General features: G+C 37.5%; 1 long non-coding RNA gene across 1 annotated transcript; it reads left to right on the top strand.

Moving 5' to 3' along the window:
- The first annotated feature begins 1,738 nt into the window (after nucleotides 1-1,738).
- Nucleotides 1,739-12,565, top strand: LOC142181885 (uncharacterized). The gene is made up of 2 exons (XR_012710791.1): nucleotides 1,739-2,245; nucleotides 10,792-12,565. It is a non-coding gene; the product is annotated as an uncharacterized LOC142181885 (long non-coding RNA).
- Nucleotides 12,566-12,619: the final 54 nt, after the last annotated feature.

The raw sequence follows: 12,619 nt of genomic DNA, 5'->3' as shown, positions 1-12,619 counted from the left end.
ATATAGTTGGAAATTGATTAAAGACACTTACCCAATGATTTGTTATGAAAATCTTCTCTCAAAATTGCCCACTCTCGAACCTAGGGTTCAAAATACGGTAAAATGAAGCTAAGATTCGGAATGCCCATCTTTTAGTAGGCTGCTGATATCGCATTTGCGACGCTGGGTTCGCAAATGCAAACTGTCAAAAGCGAAGCCTTGACTATCCTGTCTCTATCACAATTGCGACAAAACACTTCGCAAAAGCGACCCAAATGTTCGCAAATGCGAACTTCCTTTGCCCAGTTCATTTTCGCATTTGCAAAACTGGCTTCGCAGTCCCTAGCCTTTTCGCAAATGTGATTCCAAGTTCGCAAAAGCAGTGGTCGCAAATGCGACCCTCTACTCGCAAATGCGAGATCAGACAGTAGCAGTTCTGAACTTTCTTCCAAACACTCTGAAATGCGTACGAAACTAGTCTGAGCCCTCGGGGCTCCAAACCAAACTCCCACACAAGTCTGAAAATATAACACAAACTCGCTCACGCGATTGGAACACCAAAATAACCTCTAGAACCATGAATCGGATGCCAAAATGCATGAAAATCACTATGAACTTCAAGATCTTCTAGAATTGCAACCAAGCGTCCAAACCATATCAAATCAATTCCAAACGACACCAAATTTTGCAGGCAAGTCCCAAATGCCATAACGGAGCTGCTCCAACTCTCAAAATTGCATTTTGACCCCGATATCGCCAAATTCAACTCTTGGACAAACCTTTCAATCTTCCAAAATTTCAACTTTTCAATTTTTGCCAAATTGCTTCAAATTACCCTACGGACCTCCAAATCTAAATACGGATATATGCCTATGTCACGACCCAAAACACGACCCATCATGATGGTGCCTATCGATGATACTAGGCTAGTCGAAATTACCAAAATGCTTTCAACAATAACTAGAAATAAAACAAGACTTTTAAAATAACTGAAATCTTTATCATAAAACCCCAAAACATAAGTGCGGAAAATAAAGTCCAACATTAGGGTGTCATTAGTCATGAGCGTCTAACATAATCGATCCGAAAATAACAAGACTAACATAGTCTGGAATCCAAAATACAGAAAATAAGGAAAGATAGGGAAGAAGGAAGCAGGGCTGCGAACGCCGACAACTACCTCATGATCTCCAATGATCAGCTACGGGTACTATCAACAACCTCCATGTCCAATAACTCCTGGATCTGCACACGAGGTGTAGGGAGTAACGTGAGTGTGAGCACCCAATTTTTGCCCACATGGAAATTACTCCTAAAAATAGACCAAAAATAATTTTAATGGATTTTAAGAGTTTTTCTTTATTTAGTTGCATTTCATGCATGTTTAATATTTTAAAATCATAAAAATTGTCACATTTTTCGTTTCGTGCCATCATAGGTTTAATTTACATTTTAGGAATTAACTACTCTTGAATAGTTAGAATTAATGCATAAAAATCAAACAAAATACTTTTTAGATTTTACATGCATTTGTTAGTAGATAAATAGAATTATTTTTGCTAAATTAGATTTAAGTTAGGTTTTAATTTGTTAGAACTTAAAATTAAAAGAAAAACAAAGAAAAAAAGGTAGATTTGGTCTGTCAATTTCGTCTGGGCCAGCTTAATTTGAAGCCCAAAAATTCCAAATTACCTAAGCCCATACCATCCCAGCCCACTATCCAAATACACATTCCCCTTTATTAAAACCCTACCTCCTACACTCTAAGATATAGACACACTAGAGACCTAGTATAGACATCAAATCCTTCACACAAAAACAGACCCCTCCTCTCTAAAGAGGACCAACGCAGTTCCTCCTCCATCAAGGGCTCTCTTTCTCTCTGAATACAAAAATCAGAACCCTTCCCCTTAGAGACCAAAACGGCGCACCTCTCTGGTCTTCAACAAAAGGAACGAACACCCTCCCCTTCTTCTCCTCCATTCCCCCTCTCCTTCTTCATTCTTCTCTCACTTTCACAAACAGAAACATTTGGATTTAAATATACGAAATTTCAAATCTAAAAAAAAGAAGAACTCCGAATATCAAAAAGAAAACAATGAAAAGGAAGATTTAAAGATGGTTTCAGGTTTTCATTCAATTGCTGCATATTTTCTGCGATTTCTCTAAGTGGTTTGAGTTGTTGAAGTTTTCAAATCTGCTAGATCTGTTTGTTTTGGGAGCTGCTGGGTTATCTGGTTTTTGGAGCTGTAGACTTGCGCTCTAGGTACTCCTCTTGGCTTCCCTGCTTCGTGTAATATTTGTGGTTAATAGAAGGTCATCCGTAAGTTGTAGCAACATATTTGTCTTCAAATCTGAGACCTCTCTACTTCTTACCTGTTATTGTTTGGGTTCATTATTAAAATAATTTGTTGCAATGTGTATGAACATACAGCTGCTGAGATTTAGTAGTAAAATCATGACTTAAAAATAATTAGTAAATTTGTTGAATGAATTTGTACATATTAGATTCTGGAAGTGTAATTTTGAGAATATCTGTTAGGTAGTAAACTATTAGTTAAGAAATTCGGCCTTTTTTGCTCAAATGTAAAAGTCAGTAGTTCTTAAATCAAATTCAAACAAAAAAATATATTTTTGCAGTGGGAGGTGCTGGGCGTTGGTTTAATAAAATTTCGTTCTCTAAACTTGATTTTCATTTTCATAAATTTTTTCAATAGTTTTTCTTCATAAAGCTCCCAAAAAAAGGCAACTGCAAAATTTTCTTGGTAAGAATTTATTTACTAATCTTTGGTTTTTTCAGTGATTTTATCTTCTGTAAATTTTTTAGAGATTTGATTTCGTTGTCCATTTGCAAGTGTTATTGTCGGAGATTTGATTTCGTTTGTCCATTTACAAATGCTATAACCAACTCTTCATCTCTATACTTCCTTCCACAAATTCCATTTTCCATGACTCATGGCCTCACAATAATCTCAAATTAGATTAGGGAATAAATCACAAACATCGTAGCTTGCTTTAGGCACGATTAATAATAAACATTGTAACCATAGGTACGGTTCCCGTGGCATGGTCACGACACATAAATCCCAATTCGGGTGTGCATTTCATGTGACCCGACCATAACTTCGAACAATAATTAAAATAAACATGTTGTAAATCGCGGGTGAATTTCATGTAGCGCGGTTTGCAACGTGTATAAAAAACGACAAGTGTATGATAATCGTGACTTGTTCCAGAAATAAATCCATAAATAAATAAAAGCGATTATAAAGTTAAAAATGCACAATAGGTTTAAACACATGTAATAAATCAGATAATTAGGTCAATTATTAATAGTTGAGCAACCGTGCTAAAACCACGAAACTCGGGAGTGCCTAACACCTTTAGCCGGGTTAATAGATTTCCTTACCCAGTCTTCTGGTTTAGCAGACTTTAAACGGAGTCAAATTTCCTCGATTTGGGATTCAAAATAAACCGGTGACTTGGGATACCATAAATTATTATGAGTGGCGACTCTGATTAAATAAATAATTCCATTTCGATTTATGTCACTTTAATTGGAAAAACTTCCTTATATCCCCCTCGGGTAAAAAGGAGGTGTGACAGCTCTGACGACTCTGCTGGGGAAAAGAACCCAGAATCTCTGGTTTAGGGTTCATAATTCGAGCTTAGAATAATTATTATAGTTGGCTTTGTTTATTATCTGATTTTTACGTGTTTCAGCTTATGTGCTAAATGCCGTTTTTTACCTCTTTGATATTGCTTGAACTGTATATAAATTGTTACGAAACCCTTCTTCTCTCTTAGTCTTCTAAATCTTCTAGGAAGCGTGCGCTTCGTGTGAATTCTTTTCTGTTAGAGTCATATCCCAATTTTAGAACGAAGTACGAATAAGTTGCAAAGCTAGTGAAGCTTTTATATTCCCGATACTCTGCCCCCCTCCCCCCGTCTTGAGCTGTCCACTCGGGTAAGCCAGGTCTAGAACAATACACCCAGGTTTTAAACCTAGAATAACACAGCCTCATGTCAGATCCCTAGTAGGAACGCTTGTTTGCATCACGTACATTTGACTTTGGGGACTCAATACACGGGTTGGGTCCATCTAGGACAGGTGTACCAAAATTAAAAAGACTATCCTGATGCATCTTACGTGCTACTTGCGCATTTATTTGCTTCGGCTTGCATGTTGATTGGCTTCTAGAATAGGGAAAGAAAAAAATCAAAATAAGCGAGAGGTAGGTATTTGGAAAATTTTAAAACTTTGTCAAAATTTTGAAAAAAAAGAAAGAAAGAAAATAAGCCAAAGTTTTCAAAGGTCATGTTTCCCTGTTCTGTCAAAACTGACCGAACTACGCCGGTCTGCTTCTCACTGGATGTGAGATACGTAGGAAAACCTCATCGGCTCCCCAAATTTCAAAAACAAATCCAAAAATATTTTCCTTTAATTCCTTCTTTAAAAGCATTTCCTTAGAAAATTCAGAAAAAAAATATAAAATATCTTTAAACTCAAAAAATAATTTCCTTCTTTCTGAAGTCTTTCATATGGAAAAAGAAATAAAACGAAAAATCAAAATTCAAAATGCGGGTTTTCTTTATTTTGAAGTATTTTTCTCAAAATTTTAAAAAAAAGAACCCAATTTTTTTTTTCCTTCTTTAAAAGTCTTTCTTTCGTAAATGTCATAAAATTTTAAAAAAATTGAGGTCCAAAAATATTTTCATTTTTCTTTAGAAGTACCTTTGTAAATTTAAAAACAAAAAAAAAAACTCAGAAATCCAAAATATTTTCTTATAAGTCCTTCTTTCAAAAATACAAATCAAACAAAATCCAAAAAATATTTTTTACCTTTTTTAGAAGTCTTTTCCCAAAAAACAAAAGCAAAATCAAAAAGCCAAAATGTATTTTCTTTCTTATTTAGAAGTCTTTTTTTCAAAAATTCTCAAAAAAAAAACAATTCAAAATCCAAAAAAAAAATCTTTCTTCTTTAGAAGCCTTTCTTTCAAAAATTTCAAAAAAAAAAAATCAAAAATCAAAATAAAAAATTCAAAAATATTTTCTTTCCTCTTTAATAGCCTTTCTTTCGAATATTCAATAAAAAACAAAATGCAAAAAAAAAAGGAGATTTTCTTTTTAAATGCTTTCATTGTTTGAGTGTTATAAAAACTAAAAGAGAGAGTTAGTTTATTTATTCCATTCCTAATTTTCCCAAACTACACAAGATCTGATTCATGCGGCGTCATGATACGTAGACAATCCCCATCGGATTTGATCATAGCCATAAAATTAATTGAGCGAAAAAATAAACTGAAAAAAAAGAGAAAGAAAAATTGAGTGGAAAAAGAGAAAAGAAAAAAGAGAGTGCCAAAATAAAAGACCAACAAAAACAAAACGAAAATCATGAGTGATTTGAGCGAAGCAAAAATGAAAAAAAAAAGTGCAGAAAAGGGGTTAGTTAAGGCCGGGATGGAACATGCAACTCGTTCAAACACATAGTAGAAACGTTTAATTGTTTAGGTGCATTGCATCCCAATATGCGATTTCCTATTTGCTAAGCGTCTCAAAACTAACAAGGTTGTTGGATGTGTAAATTAGTCAGGTTCTGTTCAGGTGGTTAGTTTTGTTGGTAATCTGGCTTCCCATCCTTACTTCACAAGATCCAAAGGAAAGGTTCCTATGGCCTTTGAAAGCCATCTACAAATCATCGATCTTGAGTATAGCCCATCACCGGCTATTCCCCAACCAGAATTAGCAGCTGCTGAAGAGAATAGGATGTTGCTTCTCCGCATATTGGAAATGTGGGCCGCCTGGTCTTAGGGAACCGCCAAGTGCAATCCCTGGGTTCCCTGAATTGATCCCCAGGTCAGGTGAGGTTACGAATGCCCCTGTGCCCAGCCCGCTCATCCCATCTGGGCACCCTCTAATGCCGTCCAATGTACCTAGCATACCTTCTGTGGTTCGCCCCCAAGCGCCAGTTTCCCGGGCACCTCCAATATTGTTCTCTGTAGCACCAGTCTGCACCAGAGCAAAAACAAATTTACTATGGCCGTATATTGAGCCTCCAATGTTCACCTTTCAGGGTCCATATTTTCAATCAGAAATAACATATGTGACCCCGTACTCTTTCACTCAACCTCCGCAACATGATCTCTCGGTGGAGAAAGAAAAGGTTGTTAAAAATCCCGAGCAAGAGGAAATGGCTCAGAAGATGAAGAGCCTGGAACAAAGCCTGAAAAACATGCAAGGTTTGAGTGGCCAAAAGAGTATCTCATACTCTGACCCATGTATGTTCCTCGATGTTCGTCTGCCAGCTGGCTTCAAGATGCCAAAATTTGAAAAGTATGACGGGCACGGAGACCCAGTCGCTCACCTGAAACGATATTGTAACCAATTGAGAGATGCTGGTGGAAAAGAGGAGTTGCTAATGGCCTATTTTGGGGAAAGCCTTACCAGAATCGCTTCTGAGTGGTATACAGGTCAAGAAATTACCCATTGGCACATATGGGATGATATGGCCCGAGATTTTATCCGCCAGTTCCGGTATAATGTGGACATCACTCCTGATAGAAACCTTTGTTCAATTTGAAAAAGAAAACCGCGAAAAGCTTCCGCGAATATGCTGTCAAATGGCGTGAGCAAGCCGCCAAGGTAAAGCCTCCAATGGACGAAATTGAAATGGTCACGGTCTTTCTACAAGCCCAAGAGGCAGACTACTTCCAGAACATGATGTCCTCTATGGGTAAGACGTTCACTGAGGCTATCAAAATTGGGAAATGGTTGAAAATGGTTTAAAAACAGGTCGAATCTTGAGTCATGCTGCTTTTAATTCCACCTCACATGCTATTCAAAATGGTTTAGAGCATTTGACAAATGGAAACGGGAGTGAAGAAGGAGCCATGATGGCTTTCAGTTCGAGGGGGCCGGCAGGTCATTCAACCAATCATATATGCTTCCTTAGGTTCCTCAACACTATTATCCCCATCAAAATGCTGCTCATGCCGTGGTACCGCCTCCCTATGAGGTGATGAATGCGTAACCTTACAACCTTACATGCGGCCACAATATTATACACAAAACTGAGCTCCACCTCCCAGAAATGCCCATCCTTACCAAGCTCCATATAATCCCCAATCAAATGTTCCCCACTACAATGATCTCCCAAAAGAGCCTTTCAAAAAGAACCAGTTCACCCCTATTGGTGAATCGTATTCAGGCTTGTTCCAAAAGCTAATCAGGCTAAATCTATTGTAGCCAGTGGCCCCGAACTGACTGAACCTCGAGTCCCCCTCGCACCGAGCTGATGCTAGATGTGAATACCACTCTGGAGCAGTGGGACACAGTACAGAGGACTGTTGGACCCTCAAAAGGGATTTTGAAGATTTGGTTGAAGCTGAAAGAATTATTTTTCGGGACAAAAAGGCTCCTGATATGACGAATAATCCGTTGCCTGCTCACAACACCGGGTTAATAGTCGAAATTATTTGTGAAGATGAGGAATTTAATCCAGTACTGAAGGCCATTGAAGCCATTGATGAGGCAGAAGAAAAGTCGGAAAGCAGTCGCCAAGCTTGAAAGTTCCCCATCAGACGGGAGTTTCGGTAGCCAGTCTTGCTATCCTTTCCGCATTCGGATTATTTCAGGGTGTGATCCGAATGTTTTACTTTATTGTCTTACTTTCCGATGTAAACCCTTCTATCTTTAAAATTCAAAAATCGAAAAATAAATAAATCAAATCAAATGAAATTCTTCCAGGAATATCTCTCTTTTTAATCTTGTCATTTTTTATTTTCTTTTCACTTCTATTAAGTGCAGATTTCAATAACATGACATGCTTGCGGACTTCATGCCCAGATCCTAAAACACTGTTAGACTTCAAAATAATGAATCAAGAATCAGAATGCAATGAAGATAGGTTTAAGAAAATAAAACAAAGAATCAGAACAACTAACGGAAAATTGGCTCCAGATTGGAAAGATCCACACATGGTAACTCACAAGAGTACCGCCAAAAGAGAGCATTGTACCTGGGAAACGTCAAAGGAAGTATCCCAGAAACAAATATCAACGCAGGTTCAATCAAAAGGTACTATATTTGATCCTTTATACAACATTAATACTCCGATTGGAATGACGAAGGCTTCATTCTCGCTACCCAAACACCATTAACCCTTTTGTAAACCATTTGAGCCAGTTACTCTTCTTTGATTATCTTTTTTGGAACCTGAAAGTGTTATTGAAAAAAAAAATGAAAAACAAAAAGATGAAAAAGGAGAAGAAAAAGAAAGATACAAAAAAAGGGGGAAGAAAAGACAAAATGAAATGAAAAATGAAAAAAAGAGAGAGGAAAAAGGAAAGGAAAAAGAAAGAGAAAAGAAAGAAAAACAGAAGAAAAACAAAGTTCCTGAACTACGTTCGACTTGATTCCGAAAAGATACGTAGGCAGCCTCTCTCTGGAGTTCAGTCACACCAAAATAAAAATCCAAATTCCCCCAAAAGTTGAAACTGGGGCAGAAGTTATAATGGTTCGGCGATGGTTTTGCCTGAAAGGTTCCAAAGTTGTAATTTAATCTAAATTCTTTTTACCCCAAATCATGTTCAAGTCCTTCCAATCAATCATTAAAGATGTTCAAAATTGGAGGATACAATTACTTGGATCTGGTACAACAAAATGAGAGAAATAAAATGAGAGAGTCTTATCAGTGACAATCCTCACGGGCACCGTAAGGCAATGGTAAGCAAAGAAATTAAAAATGAGAGAGTCTTGTTAGTGTAAACTCACAAAGAGCACTATAAGACGACGGTAAGAAGAGAAATGAGAGAGGTCAACTGGTGAAAACCCGCAAAAGGCGCCACTAATCGAAAAGAGGATCCTTACAACTATAGGCATCAACAGAGTCTTGGCAAGGTTCCTCGATTTCAAGGCAAAGTTGTGATGAATTTCTGAGAGTCGGACGGTTTACACAGATCAGGCATGCAGTCCAAAAGGCATGTCATGTTCATTGAAATCTGCATGCACTCCAGATCCTTCTTTCTTTTCCCCGAAAGGGATACCTCTCATCTAAGTCTATTTGTCCATTCCATTGTTTGTTTTCTTTTGTATCCCTTTCGGTCTAACTCTATTCGAAAATTAAGACAAATAAGGGATGGCAAAACTAATTTACAGGGCTCTCGCTTAATACAAACTAATATGCAAAAAAGGCACCCAGCCTCGTCAGGGGTATCAAGTCGACCTGGACTGGCCATGGCGGCCGATGCTTCGAATTCAAAACTCTTGGAAGGAAAAAATCAAATTGAAGTGCCTATAAAGGCAAATGAAGTTGAAAAGTTTGAGTCCTATGTGGCTAACCATCTTGGCAAAGGTTTGAAAAGCCAAGGCACCCAAATGCTCTGAAATTGAAATTGGGAGAAATAATCCAGAAATGAAAGGCCTATGAAGGTGAAATAAAGTTAGAAAAGGTTAAGTCCCACGCGACTAGTCGTTGCGACAAAGTTTGAGGAGCTAAAAGTTCCCAATGCTTCGAAATTTAAAAAAGAAAAGAAAAAAAGAAAAGAAAAACAACAAGTCAGAAGGGAATGGCCTACAGAGGGAAAATAAAGTCGAAAAGGTTGAGTCCTATCGACCAATCGTCATGGAAAAGTCTGGAAAAGCCAGAGTTTCTCCTGGGTCAGAAATGCAATCGATATTAAGGAAACAACCAGTTGTAGATGAAAGGGGCCTAGATCAAGTGGTTGAAATAATCAAGGCCACAAAACCAACCAGTGTTTCAAATTGACAAATTGTTCTTTGTTTGAAAAACAGGAAACAGGTGCAATGCACAAGCAACCTTGCAAGAAGCAGGTGCTACCAAAAAGAAACTGAGCAAGAGCTAAAAAATATCTTTGCAGCAATAACTCCAAAAAGGGAAGTCTCCTCCAAAATTCTTTCCCGCATTTACTCATTCTATGAAATTAAAAAAAAAGAGAAAAAATAATGATGAAAATGAAAAAAAAAATTCAAAATCATGGTACTATAGGGTCTCCAATCCCTAGCTACGTCTTTTCCAACATAGGGTATCACTCCCTAGTTGATGCCGGCATAACCCGGTGACTTTTCAAACATAGGATCCCACTTCCTAGTTGATGACGGCATAATCCGATGACTTTTAAAATATAGGGTCCAACTCCCTAGTTGATGCCGGCATAACCCGATGATTTTCCAATATAGGATCCCACTCCCTAGTTGATGCCAGCATAACTCGATGACCTTTTCAACATAGGGTCTCACCCCCTAGTTGATGCCGGCATAACCCGATGACTTTTCCAACATAGGATTCAACTCCCTAGTTGATGCCGGCATAACTCGATGATTTTCCAACATAGGGTCCCACTCCCTAGTTGATACCGGTATAACCCGATGACTTTTCCAACATAGGGTCCCACTCCCTAGTTGATGCTAGCATAACCTGATGACTTTTCCAACATAGGGTACCACTCCCTAGTTGATGCCGGCATAACCCAATGACTTTTCCAACATAAGGTTCCACTCCCGAGTTGATGCTGGCATAACTCGATGATTTTCCAACATAGGGTCCCACTCCCTAGTTGATGCCAGCATAACCTGGTGATTTTTCCAACCTAGGGTCTCCAACCCCTAGTTGATTTAGTTCAGATATAGGGTCTCCACTTCCTAATCTCTTTTTCTCAAGGATACTCAATCCTGACTTTTATTGCTTTCAATAAAGAAGTAGTTTAGAATTTTGTTACAAATAACTCACGAAATTTCCTAGTGAAAACTGGGGCAAAATATTTCGTTCGTCTTTTGTTTTGGTGTCTGAGCAGGTTATACCTTAAGACACAGGGTTCGAGACAACCGAAAGAAGAAGTCTCAGTCCAGAATAAAAGAAAAGAAGAAAAGAAAAAGAAGTGAACTCAAAGTGCAGAAGTGGAGAAAAGATGTGAACTGCTCAAGACATGATTGAAGTCGCAAACTTTGCATGTCCCACCTTGATCCGAGAAGCTGAAAAAGAATGAACCAGTACCTGCAGCTAACGAGCATCAAGATTCAGATCTTAGTCCTCATGAAGAACCATCCAAGACTCAAGATCAAGCTTCAGAAGACTTGTAGATAGGAATCTTGTAACTCGTAGCTGATAGACGTAGTTAGTCTTTTTCATTTTTGATGTTGGTGTAATAAGAAACTCAGCAAGCAGTAACAGCAGCAACAGCAGTAAAATCACAACTTCTCGGTAGTCCCAGCTACCAAAATTTCCAGAACTACACTGACCTGATTCCTTTATAGCCAAGGATATGTAGGCAACCTCCGAGCAAGGTTCGGTCAAAACTTTTTCAAAGTGCTTCCAAATGGAATATCCAACGGGCAAAAAATTGCTCATAATTGCTCACTTTATCTTTGCCTGAAAACTCTTCATGTTTCCGAGCAAAGAGGGGCAGCTGTGAGCACCCAATTTTTGCCCACATGAAAATTACTCCTAAAAATAGACCAAAAATAATTTTAATGGATTTTAAGAGTTTTTCTATATTTAGTTGCATTTCATGCATGTTTAATATTTTAAAATCATAAGAAAAATCATAAAAATTATCACATTTTTCGTTTCATGCCATCGTAGGTTTAATTTACATTTTTAGGAATTAACTATTCTTTAATAGTTAGAATTAATCCATAAAAATCAAACAAAATATTTTTAGATTTTACATGCATTTGTTAGTAGATAAATAGAATTATTTTTTGCTAAATTAGATTTAAGTTAGGTTTTAATTTAGGATTTAATTTGTTAGAACTTAAAATTAAAAGAAAAACAAAGAAAAAGAAGTAGATTTGGTCTGTCAATTTCGTCTGGGCCAGCTTAATTTGAAGCCCAAAAATCCCAAATTACCTAAGCCCATACCATCCCAACCCACTACCCAAATACCCATTCCCCTTTATTAAAATCATACCTCCTACACTCTAAGATATAGACACACTAGAGACCTAGTATAGACATCAAATCCTTCACACAAAAACAGACCCCTCCTCTCTAAAGAGGACCAACGCAGTTCCTCCTCCATCAAGGGCTCTCTTTCTCTCTGAACACAAAGATCAGAACCCTTCCCCTTAGAGACCAAAATGGTGCACCACTCTGGTCTTCAACAAAAGGAACGAACACCCTCCCCTTCTTCTTCTCCATTCCCCCTCTCCTTCTTCATTCTTCTCTCACTTTCACAGAAAGAAACATCTGGATTTAAAAATACCGAATTTCAGATCTAAAAAAGAGAAGAACTCCGAAAATCAAAAAGAAAAAGAAAATGACGAAAAGAAAGATTTAAAGTTGGTTTCGGATTTTCATTCAATTGCTGCACATTTTCTGGGATTTCTCTAAATGGTTTGAGCTGTTGAAGTTGTCGAATTTGCTGGATCTGTTTGTTTTTGGAGCTGTTGGGTTATCTGGTTAATGGAAGGTCATATGTAAGTTGTAACAACATATATGTCTTCAAATCTGAGACCTCTCTGCTTCTTACATGTTATTGTTTGGGTTCATTATTAGAATAATATGTTGCAATGTGTATGAACATATAGCTGCTGAGATTTAGTGGTAAAATCATGACTTGAAAATAATTAGTAAATTTGTTGAATGAATTTGTACATATTAGATTCTGGAAATATAATTTT

The sequence above is a fragment of the Nicotiana tabacum genome, chromosome 6, assembly GCF_000715075.1.
Source record: "Nicotiana tabacum cultivar K326 chromosome 6, ASM71507v2, whole genome shotgun sequence".
NCBI lineage: Eukaryota > Viridiplantae > Streptophyta > Magnoliopsida > Solanales > Solanaceae > Nicotiana > Nicotiana tabacum.
Note: the sequence above shows the minus strand (reverse complement) of the source record. Positions and strands in the feature narration are given on the sequence as shown.